Source organism: Myodes glareolus, chromosome 8 (genome assembly GCF_982192425.1).
Source record: "Myodes glareolus chromosome 8, mMyoGla1.1, whole genome shotgun sequence".
Lineage (NCBI taxonomy): Eukaryota > Metazoa > Chordata > Mammalia > Rodentia > Cricetidae > Myodes > Myodes glareolus.
In genome coordinates, this window is record NC_142033.1 from 47,841,027 (window position 1) to 47,853,528 (window position 12,502).

General features: G+C 37.0%; 1 long non-coding RNA gene across 1 annotated transcript in view; it reads left to right on the forward strand.

Annotated features, from left to right (window-relative positions):
• The first annotated feature begins 244 nt into the window (after positions 1–244).
• LOC148121166 (uncharacterized) overlaps positions 245–12,502 on the forward strand; it is a 46,912-nt gene continuing 34,654 nt past the window's right edge. Inside the window, exon 1 of the long non-coding RNA XR_015738499.1 lies at positions 245–407. This is a non-coding gene — a long non-coding RNA (uncharacterized LOC148121166). The remainder of the gene's footprint in view (positions 408–12,502) is intronic.

Below are 12,502 nucleotides of genomic sequence, written 5' to 3' on the forward strand. Positions count from 1 at the left end.
ATTGAACACGAAAGTAGCTATGGTTTCTATCTCCTAGAGTGTTTCCTAAGAAAAAGCAGATATTGATTACTCCCTAAAATTATATGACACCTTTGCATTACCATATCCTTAGTTTGGACAACAGTGTAGACATTTTGTTACTGGCTTGGTGTTTCCATTTCTTTTTTGGAACCCCACAGAGTACCTTCCTATAAAGAAGATTCTAGAACATGGAACATGGGAATAAAGGCTGTAAGTAGGACCAGATTGACTTTATCATGTTCAATGAATTGTGTAGGTGTTGTTTTCAGCAGTGGTAGCATGTCATCAGTTTGTGGAGAGCAATATTTAATCTTAGCAACAGAATGTACTGTTTGGAAGTTCCCATGGATCATTTTGGACAATTCCTCAGAGATAACTTATTCCAGGTACTGGAAATTTCATTAGTTGACTAGAGATAACCAGTTCAGATTCTGTATCCCCATTATCTGGTAATTTCTTTATATTCTCATTATTTATGTATAAGGTTTATGAAACATCTTATGTATTAGACTTTTGTACGTCAATGACCCTTAATTTTATTTCTTACTCACCATTTTTTTTTCTTTCCTCATACTACTTGATCCTCTTGTTCCAATACATTTGCCATCCAATCATAACTATCCATTCTATTTCTTGTTTCCAGGAAGATCTCTCTCCCTCATTAAAATTTCTCACACTATGCCTAAACACTGTAGTTCTACAGAGAGAGGCTTGGTTATCAGTAATAAATAGGTAATATTCACATCTAAGTGAATAATGCTCTCTTTGTCCTTCTAGGTCTGGGTTATAATAATTTAGGGTGATTTTTTTTCTAGTTCCATTCTGTCTCAGTTAGGCTTACTATAGCTGTGGTAGAAGACCATTGCCAAAGACAACTTGAGGAGGAAAGGGTATATTGTACATCCATTTTTATTCAGTTATAGAAAGTATTTAATGTCCTAACGCATTTTTGTCTAGAACCATTTTTCATTTATTAGTGGGTTTTTCAGTTTCCATTAGTTTGTAAGTTTTCTGTTGTTTCTCTGTTGTTGATATACGTCTTTCCTCAGTGGTGGTCAGAAATGATAAAGGGTGTTATTTCAACATTTTTGCAATTTTTGAGACTTGCTCTGTGATCAGAGTATATAGTCAATTGTAGCAAGTTCCATGTTGTGATGAGAAGAAAGTATACTGTTTGGTGTTTGGGTGAAATGTTCTGTTAATATCTTTTAGATCCATTAATGTAGCATGAGGGCTGGCTTGTTGGGGTATCCATTCCCACCCAGTACCCCACAGCCGGCAAGTCCCAGAGAAAATAAATCACACAGAGATCTCTATAAGTTATAAAGCTGATTGGCCCATTAGGTCAGGCTTCTTGTTAACTCTTATAACTTATGCTACCCCATTATCCTTATCTACATTAGCCACATGGCTCCGTACCTTTCTCAGCTGGGCAAGTTACATGCTGCCTCTTCGATGGTCTGCTGCAAGAGTGCAGAGGGAGCTTCCTGCAGTCTCTTTGCTCCACCTCTACTTCCTGTCTGACTTTCCCGCCTATACTGCCTGCCTGGCCAATCAGCGTTTTATTAAAATATGATTGAAAGAATACAGATAATTCTCCCGCACCATTTCTCTCTTTTTTTTTTTTTAAACAAAGGAAAATACCCATAGTCCATTTGCTGGGAATGTGGGCATAGTATTTCAGACTACTTCCTGCTTGTTGGGGGCGCTGATAATCTTATGGGAACCTAAAGAAAATTTAGAGTTATAATCAAGTCCTGACTGAAGTATCCTGGGAGTCTTGATCATCTCAGGCAGGAGTCTTGAATCTGTTCTGGATGTAGAACTCTGTCATCTGGGCCATCTGTTCCTATCGGAGATTTCTCAGGTGGTCTTCCTTTTTCGAACCTGATTTTTCTTACCTCAGAATGAATCCACAGCCTCTCATTTTCTGTGGAAACAAAAGCAATATCTCTTCTCCAAAGTAATATACCTTTTGACTTCAGTTTTGAAGCTAAAGTATTTTCAAAATACCTATCTTAGGTTAGTTCAGCAGCATTTATAAACAAGAGTCTTTTAGCAGCTGTTGCTCCTTCCTCAGCCTTAAAACAATTCTAAGAGAGCATAATAGCATACAGTATTAAGATTCTCTGTGTATTTTTCATCTTTATGTGACTTTATTTTAACTTCTATTTCTTTTATTTTTACTTTTAACTTTTGGCTTTTTGAGACAGGTTCTCTGTATATATCTTTGTCCTGGAATAACTCTGTAGACCAGGCTGTCCTTGAACTCACAGAGATCCACTGTCTCTGCCTCCCCAGTGCTGGGATTAAAGGCACGTGCTACCACACCACACCTTGAACTCAGAGATCTGTCTGTCTCTACCTCCCAGGAATTGGGTTTAAAGGTGTGTGCTACCACACCTTAAAGTCACAGAGGTCAATCTACCTCTGCCCCTTGAAGTCACAGAGGTCAACATACCTCTGACTCTCAGGCATTGGGATTAAAGGTGTGTACCACCACACCCTATTTCTCCCTTTTTTTCTTTTTTATTTTTAATGACTTTAACCTTTAGCCTGCATATATTTTTAACACACTGTAAACCATTTAGAGGTTTTCTTCGTCTTTGAATCTCTCTTTACTGTATATCTCTCTTTTTCTGACCACATGAGTCTTTAAAAGGTAGGACTAAAGCCATGGCTTTGTCAGTTAGACCTAGCCCATTCCTTAGTTTTCCAGGCTCATGGCTGAGATACCAGTCAGAGCTGTGTTCACTGCCACAACTCTATGACGTTTCAAGGTCCTTGCTAGCAAGCAAGTTGCAGCATTCTACTCACAGACCACACTCAGTCGGACTGCCTGCCTGAAAGAGTCAGAGATTGCGTTGGCAGGACAGCCCAGAAAGCCAGCATTTTAAAACAGCGCAGCTTTTTTCCTACTACGGCTGAAAACCGAAAAACATGCGTTCAACGTTTCATCAACACCGTTTAAGTGCTTCGCGGCAGGACCTCTTAAAAGAACTGCAAGGCTTTGCAGCTAAAGCTGAGTCAGGAAGCCTCTCTTAGATGAGAGTACTTGCTTGCCTCTAGCAAGCAGAGCAGACCTGAGAAATTGCTGCTATCAAGAAAATATGCTTTATTCTATTCTTTCCCAAACTTTCTCAGGCTTTCTGTGGATGCAGTTATCCACGTGGACGCCATATGTAACATGACGGCTGGCTTGTTAGGGTATCTGTCCCGCCCAGTACCCCAGAACCGGCAAGTCCCAGAGAATCAATCACACAGAGATCTCTATAAGTTATAAAGCTGATTGGCCCATTAGGTCAGGTTTCTTGTTAACTCTTATAACTTATGTTACCCCATTATCCTTATCTACATTAGCCACATGGCTCCGTACCTTTCTCAGCTGGGCAAGTTACATGCTGCCTCTTCGGTGGTCTGCACAGGAGTGCGGAGGGAGCTTCCTGCAGTCTCTTTGCTCCACCTCTACTTCCTGTCTGGCTTTCCAGCCTATACTGCTTGCCGGGCCAATCAGTGTTTTATTAAAATATGATTGAAAGAATACAGATAATTCTCCCGCACCACATTTGTTTTATAATGTGAGTTAGCTCTAGTATTTCTTTGTTTACTTTTCATTTGGATAACCCTTCTGTTGATGAAAGTGTGATATTTCCATCTCCCACTATCAATATGTGAGGAAGAATATATAATTCTATCTGTAGTATCATTTCTTTAATGAACTCTGATGCCCTTTTATTTGTTGCATAAATGGTACAAATTACAATGTGCATATGGTAGGTTATTCTTTTGATGACTGTTAAAGCCTGTCTTTCCCCATCTCTTTTGATTATGCTGAGTTTGAAGTTTAATTTGTCAGATATTAAAATTGTTCTATTATCTTGCTTCTTAGGTCCATTTTCTTCTAATACCTTTTTCCATCTTTTTACACTGGGATAATATCTATCCTTAATTCTCAGATATGTTTCTTGCACACAGTAGAAGGATGAATCCGTTTTTGCATCCTTTTTGTTGCAGAGAGCAGTGTTTATTGACTCCTGTTATTTTGCTGATGTGGTATGTGTGTACATGTGCATGCATATGTGTTTCTCCAATGATTCGTTAGTAGGGAATATATATATTTTCCGTGGACTTCTCTGGTTTTTAGGAGATTGTGGTTTTCTACCCTCTAAAAATGTCTTTTTATCTGGTAGGAAATATTTCTGATATCCTGTTAGATGTGGTCGCTGTGGATTACAGATAAAATATGTTTCTAGTTAAACTGATACATAAGAATGTGGATGAAATAGGACAGGTGTTGATGGTGTACACATGAGAGAAGAAAGCAGGTAGTCTGCCAGAATCCACTTAGTGGTCAGGAAATGGGGCTTGTAGTGAGGAGGGACTGCAGTGGGTGGTTGGTTACAGCTTTGGGGTGAGACAGAGAATTGGATTCAGAGGGATAGAGGCAGAGATAAAGATACGCAGTTATTCTACTTGTTTCACTGGCCAAAGTGACCTGTGTGTTCCCAAGGGAGATCAGCTAGAGATAAGGTTGGAATAGCGAAATAAATGGGGAGTAATGCTGGAGGAGAAGATCAGAATGGCCGGACCACTGGAAAAGAGGGTAGAGAGGAGGGAGAGAACACAGCAGGTAGTCTGTTACAGAGATGAGGATGATACTAGGGAACTAGAAATGAAAGAAAGGAGGGAGAATTGAACATCTGCATTAGACTACATGTTTCCCTGGCAAAAGAGGTCTGTGGGTTCATGGGTGTAATGTAGCCTCATTGCTTGAGAACCATTACTATAACATAAGAACCGGGGTTCTGGCAGTATGAATGCTTGAAAAACCCGAAAACCAATAATGGAGTATAATAATTTAGCAGTTTTGTAAAAAAGTTTTGTAAATTTTATAAAAATTTAGCAGCTTTGTAAAAATCTTTTATTTTTCTAGTTGGCACAAGAGATCACTAGTTTTTTGTTAGAGATAACATATTTTCTGATCTGATCATTTTCTAAATCATCATCCTCAGAAACAGTGAGATAGCTCAAGAATAAATGAAGATCCTACCAAGTCTGAAGGCCTAAGTTTGATCTCTGTGATGTACACTGCAGAGAGAACTGACTCCTGTCATTGTCCTGTATTTTCCATGTGGATGAATCTATATTCACCAGTATAAAAACAAAAACACTCTCACCACATCTCTTAAACATAGTGCTTGAAGTTCTAGCAAAAGCAATAAGATATTTATTTTTAAATGAAGAAAAGGTTAGGATGTTCCATTAACAGACCAGGATTTAGGGCTGTACCGACCAACATGGGTCTGTTCAGATGTTTATGACCAGTGTTTATAATACTCCAAATTTTTAAACGTGAGCTTTAACCTTCTGCATTAAAGATTTTAAGACATACTCTAATGGAAGTCTGTTAGAGATTCTTTATGACCAGACTCTCACTCAGACAAGTCCAAATAAGTCTTCTTAACTGCTTGTTTATCAAAATGTCCAAATATCTCAACTCAATGTACTTTGATAGCCTTTTATGTGCCCAGCACAATAAGTTGTAGAGAATAAACTTAAATGTTCTTCTGGCAATTTTCAGTTTTAGAATTCCAACACGTGTACAGGTGAAGCATCAGTTAATCTATTGGACAAGTGAGCCCGACTGGCAGGATAGCAGAGAAGCCTTTGAGCATGCACCCTTAGCAAGTAAATGGTATAGTTCCAGTCTGCAGAAATAGACTATTAAATGTGAGCGAGAAGAAAATAAACTAAAAGTGGACAATGGAATGAGTAAAGGAGAAGACTATTTAAGAGTGCTTTCTAGTTTTTCTTGCTGTTGTTGTTGTTCTTGTTGTTTTTTAATTTAAAGTATAGTCCGTAGTTTTAGCCAAACTGCTGTTTGAATGAAGACACAGTGTTCAAAGAATATGTGCATTGCTGATACCAAATATCAGTTGAAGAGTTTCGAAGATAGCCCCAAGGTATGCTGTTTTCCTAAAATGAAAAAAAAAGAAAACACTGAAAATTCACATATTAACCATTGCTTGTTACAAAGGCTTTCTAGCATCAAAAGCAGAGAATTTATAGGACCATATAACCAATAGTGGAAGGATTCTATACAAAAGGCTTCCATTGTTTTTAGCACATATTTGAATTGTAGACTTGATGCCTAGAGTATATACTGTATGGAAAAACAGAGGAACCATTTTATCTTGTTTGTCCAATATCTTTCCCCTGAAATTTCATGTTTTATAACTGATTCTATGGTTGCACACTTGGATGACTTCTTGCTCTAATTTTCACCTACCTGAATATTGAGGTGATATTACAGTGTCCACAAGGAATCACCCTCTCAAAATAAACTAGAACACATCGTATCATAGATTCTTTGTAGAAAGCTAAGACTCTATTATTGCCCAGGGAATATGCCATTCTCATATTTAATGTTTCAAGAACAAGGTGGACACCAAACTTTTCTCTTGACAAGATGAAATTCTTTTTCAGTGTTTAGCTAGCTCATATGCTCCTGAGAAGATTCCTCACATAGTACCTTAGATGATCCAGGGGCACTGAACTGCTGGGAAGTTTTGTTAAGAGTGAAAAAGGGAAAACTTAGAAATTCCTGGACCTAATGTTTTGAGTAAATTCAATCAAATAAGAGAAGAGTCACAGGCACATAGACTAATTACAGATAAGATTACAGTGCCTCAACCAAGTTACAGTGAAGAAAAGAACAGGCACTTATAGACATTGTGAAGGGTACTGATCGAGTAAATATGTGTATGCATTATTTTTAAGTACTGTTGTATATTTGTCAAAATGAAATTGCCATAATTTAAGGAGTATAGTAAAAGTGGTATTGGTATTCAAAAAATATTAAATATAAGCACCCCAAAAAAGATTCCTAGGCCTATTTGTAGCATAAACAGATTATTGTGATTACCTTTATTTATTAGAGTCTGTGGAAGTTTGAATATGAATGGTCTCCATGGGCTCATAGAGTTGAATGTTAAGTCACCACAGAGTTTAACTGTTTGAGAAAGATTAGATAAATTAGGAAGTTTGGCCTTGTTGGAGAAAGCATATTACTAAAATAGGAATTTTACTTTTTAAGAGGTCATACCAGGACACGTTTCTATCTCTGTCTCTGTCTCTGTCTTTCACTCCTCTCCCTCTCTTCCTCCCTCCCATTCTTCTTGTCTCTTTCCTCCCCCCACTCTCTCTGCCTTGCCTTCCAGATCAGGATGGAAAGTTCTTTCGCTAAGGTTTTAGCTCCCTGCCTCTGTTTCCCAACACATTCTAATGGATTACCAGTGTAAAACTGTTAGCAAGATCCTAGTTAAGTGCTTTTGTTTTAAAAGTTGCCTTGGTCATTGTGTCTCTTCATAACAATAAAACAGTCACAAAATGCTGCTCATTTGAATTTAGACATTATACATTTTAATGTTATCTATTTTTTTAGGTGTCATATCAAACAAATTCAAGGACATGATGTAGATTTTAGGAAAGCAGAGAAAGAAAATTGCCAAGATTGTAGGTTTTTGGAAGCATAATTTTGTCATTTGGCTTAACCTCCCTACTTTATCCTAACCCTAACACTAGAGAAACATATTATCTTTAGTTTGTCCCCAGAGAGGTTGAGTCTTAAAGGTTGCATTATTATGTGACAATTTGTAAATTGGTTTCAATTTAGTGGTCAATTAATGAATGATTCAAATAAGTGAAGGAAGGATGAGAAGTGCTGTCCTCTGCTTACATCTGTTTTGTCATACAGGTACTGTTTCTGTCAATAATCTCATCTCTGGTAAAGCATAGTTCTTTTTATTTTTATTTTTATTTGTAAAACAATCTTATTGTACATACCAATCCCAGTTCCCTCTCTCCCCCTCCCTTCCTCCCTTCCTCTCTTCCTCCCTCCCACTCCCAACCAAACTTCTCCCCACCCCATCCACTCCTCAGAGAGGAAAAAGGTCTTCCATGAAGAGTCAACATAAAAGAGTCAAATGTCTCAACACTTGAGGCAGGACAAAGGCCCTCCTCCTCTTCTGTGTCTAGGCTGAGCAAGAAATTCCTCCACAGGGAATGGTCTCCCAAAAATCCAATCATCTACTGGGGATAAATCCTGGTCCCACTGCCAGGAACCCTTTAAATAGACAAAGCCATACAACTATCACCCATATTCAAAGGGCCTAGTTTCGTCTTATAATATTTCCCCAGCTATCAGTCCTGGCTCTAGTTAGCTGTTTCTTTGGGTATTCCCATCAGGGTCTCGGCTCCTTTGTTCATAATATTGAATTGAAAAATAACTAGTTGTTACTGTTGATTTAATTTTAATAACTACCGAGTGTAGGACTGGCCATTTCACCATCTATAGTTAGGTACCTTTATTATGCAAAATATAAATTCTCCTTCTATGGAAGATTCATTTTATGTGACTCTGACAAAGATTAGCCATTTTCACTGTATTCCAAGGAAAGAGAATAGCAATTGACTAAGACATGCACCAATGGGTCACTTGTTAAATCTCCAGTATAACTGCAGATATTGGATATGAAAAGAATTTCATAAGATAACAAGAATACCTGGGAGACACATGGTGGGCAAGCAGGAGACAGAGGCATGGATAGACATGACATACAAAGTGAGGCTGAATATTTATTCGGGGGTTATGGAGAGGGAAGGGAGAAGGGGGGCAGAGAAAGAGGAAGAAGAGGAGAAAGAGACAGAGAAGGGGGAAGCAGAGAAGTGGGGAGAAAGGCAGAAGTGAAGCTGCCTCCCCAAGAGAAAGATGGAAAAAAGAGGGTGCTCAGGACAGAAACTGAAGATCAGTGGATGGGGGAGGGAGTGGGCGTGGCTTGTCTCTTAAAGAGACAGAACAACCATTGCATTCACATCCCTAAACCTTTGCAAATAGTGACCCCAGGTAGGCAAGAAATACTCAAGTGCCCAAGAATATGAATGTGGCATGAGTCATCATGCAAAAATCTATCCCAACTTAAACTATCTTAAAGATCTGTTAGGCCTACTCCACGTGGTCACTTTTAATCAAGATGGTGGTGAAACCATGTGGCATCCTTTTTTGTTTTTAATAATAAAATGACAATCCAAAATCCAAACTGGAATTCTGCCTTATGGTTTCTTTAAAATTATTCATTCATAGATTTTAAGTTACCAGTTCCCAGTGTTACTAGTTTACATTTAACCTGTTTTATTTAATTTTAATGATTTTTAGCCATATACAACAAAATAATCTCATAAATCTGAAGCTATAGAATGTGACTGTTCTGCTTGTTTTATTCTTGTTATTGTATCAGAGGTTCAGACTGACAGAGTGACAGTGGAAACTTTTAAGTAAGCATGGGTCTAGTGAAGGAAGAGCCATACTCCAACTCTAGAGCCAGCTTTTCAGTAAAGAACAGCATAAAACAGTTTTAACATTATCTATACCAAAAAGTCATCAGAATTTCTGCTAACCCAAACCCAGTACCCAGAGCTAAGTGATAAAATCTAAGTCAGTCCCTTTAAATATGGCCACAGCACTGATGGGTGGCAGAGACAGCAAGAATATCCAAACCATTTTGTCTTAGTTCCATGCTCGCAAATAATGTTGGTTAGGGTATGAAAAAAACTACTATTAGTCTCAGATGTTTCATGCTGGCACAGGATTGTATGTGATGTTATTTTTGTTATAGTATATGAATGCTTCTGTTATTGTTTAAAATATTGTAGCCATACAATATATTATATACTACTGAGGGAAACCACAAGAAAGATTCTGGTAAGAATTTTTATGTTGTCTGAAAAGTGAGAAAGACTTTGGTAAAAAAAAAAAACGCAGGAGACTGAAAGAATAAAGAGAGGAAAAATGGACTAAAGGTATATAAAACATTATAAAAGGTCAGAAAGGGGATATGAACTATGTTTGCTGTGGTTTCTCATACCTTCAAATACTGAATGTTTTTGTTATGTTGAAAAGTTTGTTTACGTAAGTTTGTCCTACAGGCTTTGAAGTCTGGGCCCTGAACTCAAGCCAGGCTTTTTTTTCAGTCCTATAGGACTTGAGGTACAGACCCTGAGATAATTTTGGCCCAACAATTGACTTTTCAGATAAGGGTGAGACCTCATATGTTCCTCTCCATTCCTTGCTGGATTTTGACAGACTTGATCTTGTGTGGTTCCTGTACATACAATCAAAGCCACTATAAGTAAATATTTTCAATGTCCTCTGTATCCTTTTAAATTGCAAAATTGGTGGAGCCATTCCATGCAAACAATCGCTAGTGCAATGTCTTTGTTCAAAATATATGCATAAGCCTTGAGGCTTTGACGAATTTTCTTCCAAAACCGTGATGAGATCTTAAAATTTACATCGTATTAAAAAAATGCATGTAAATTTCCCAATTAATAATGAGTTGTCAAGTGCAAAAAGACAATTTGAGAAAATCTCAGAAATTACAACTATCTTTCCTTTTTTCTTTTATGCAAGTACTGCTGTTATAAGGCTTCTTATTTACAAGATTTTATGATAGTATGTAATAGAAAAGTGAGTGAGATGAGCATTAAAAGTCAAGTCTAGTAGAGAGGATGAATCACTGACTTACAACTCAATTCTTTCATTCTCTGATAGGAACTAATGCTAACCTTAAATATATGTGTCAAATTCATCTTTTGTTCTATATCAAAAGCATGTGATGTATACATACAGTGGAAAATGCTTTCCATTATTAAAATATCATTCTCTTTTTGGGCATAGTAGTTCAAGCCTATATCCTCAGCACACATCACAATGGGCTAGGCAAATTGTCACATTCATCAGAGTATTCAAGCTACAGAATTATATGAAACAAAACTTTTGTTTTACAACAACCTTTGCATTTTTTATGTCAAAAGGGCTATCTCTCTGTGATGTGATTTGAATGCAAAATGCACTTAAGGCTCATGTATTTGAATACTTTGTCATGAAGCTGGTGGCAAACTATTTGTGGAGGTTATCGAATTTTTAGGAAGCAAAGTCTTGCTGGATTTAAAAGGCATTTGAGGGTTTATAACCCTACTTCTATCTGTACTTCTTTCCCTTGTTTGCTTCTCATATGTGAAATGTAATAAGCTAGCAAATTCTGACTCTTCTTAACTTACCTTGCCTTCCCTGACATGGTAGGTTGCATGTCTCTGAAGCCATAAATCAACATAAACTCCCTTTTCCTTAAGATTCTATGGTCATTGTATTTTATTACAACAATTGAAAAATAACTAATCCATCCTGATGCAGTACATATTAAATTGATAACTTTAATAAAGTCTTGAGTTATGTAAGTGTTTAAATATCTTATTATCTGCTCTGATGCATATTATAAGTAAAAGGTAGAAAAATATTTTAAAAAATACGAACTGTATGATGTGCTATTGGGAACAAGGTGAAGGAAAAGGCACAATACAATGTAGGAACACAGTTTATAACTTTAACAGATCTTTCAAATAAAGATATGTGCACATGTATCTTCATAGTTAGGTAAACTTTCACCTTGATGTACAATAATACCCAATTGTCTTTAAAAAAATTTGACTCAATAGCTGTCATGGAATAAATCACAAAAGTCTCCACAGTTTCTCATGTTGTAACACTTGATTACCACTTGATCAGAGCAGAATATCTGGGATGAGGAGTTTGTCAAAGAAAAGTGGGTGTCTGCTATGAACATATGCCACAATCCCATCTCCAAAATTGAGTCAACTCAACTGTTATGACTAACTCTGAGATCTACACACTATGACATTTAAATGTCTTTATAACATGAGACATTTTATAACAGTGAGACACATATGCTCCTGGTTTCACCAATTTACTTCAAAGAAAAATGGCAGACATCAGAGAACCTCCAGAAAGAGTTTGCTTTTATTGTGGCAAAATTAGACACTGGGAAAGAAACAACCCTTGCTTTAAATTCTGACAATTTGTTTTTAAATTGAACAAGCAGGACACAAAAGAAAATGACTGCCAAACTTTGCCAAGACATAAAGGATAGTCCTTCAAAATTTCCTGCTTCATAGAAGAACAATTTTTTTAGGTTACAGTTTTCCTTATTTATGATGGAAAGTAAATTAGGTAAAAAACTCTGTTCTTACTGAGAGAGGATAGATAGTGTAGAGTATTTCCTTGAATTTGCCAAATACAAATGGACTGGGTGTTGTGAATGTATTTCTTACATGATATTTTTTCTTATTATTTATAATCTCATTTTTTGAAATTAATGCCGTTCCATTTATGTATATAATGCCTGATAATTTTTATTGTGTAAAGTTTTACTATGTTAGAGTTAAAACCTTTCCTTTTTATTTAGGCAAAACGGGGGAAATGTTGAGGGAGATTTGTTCATGTTGTTTCTTCAAGAGTGACAATGAAGATAGACCTTTGATCACAGGACAGAGTCCACATTCAGCTGACCAGAGGGGATCATAGTTTTCTGAAGGACTCAGAGGAAGGTAGAGAAAGCCAGAGAGA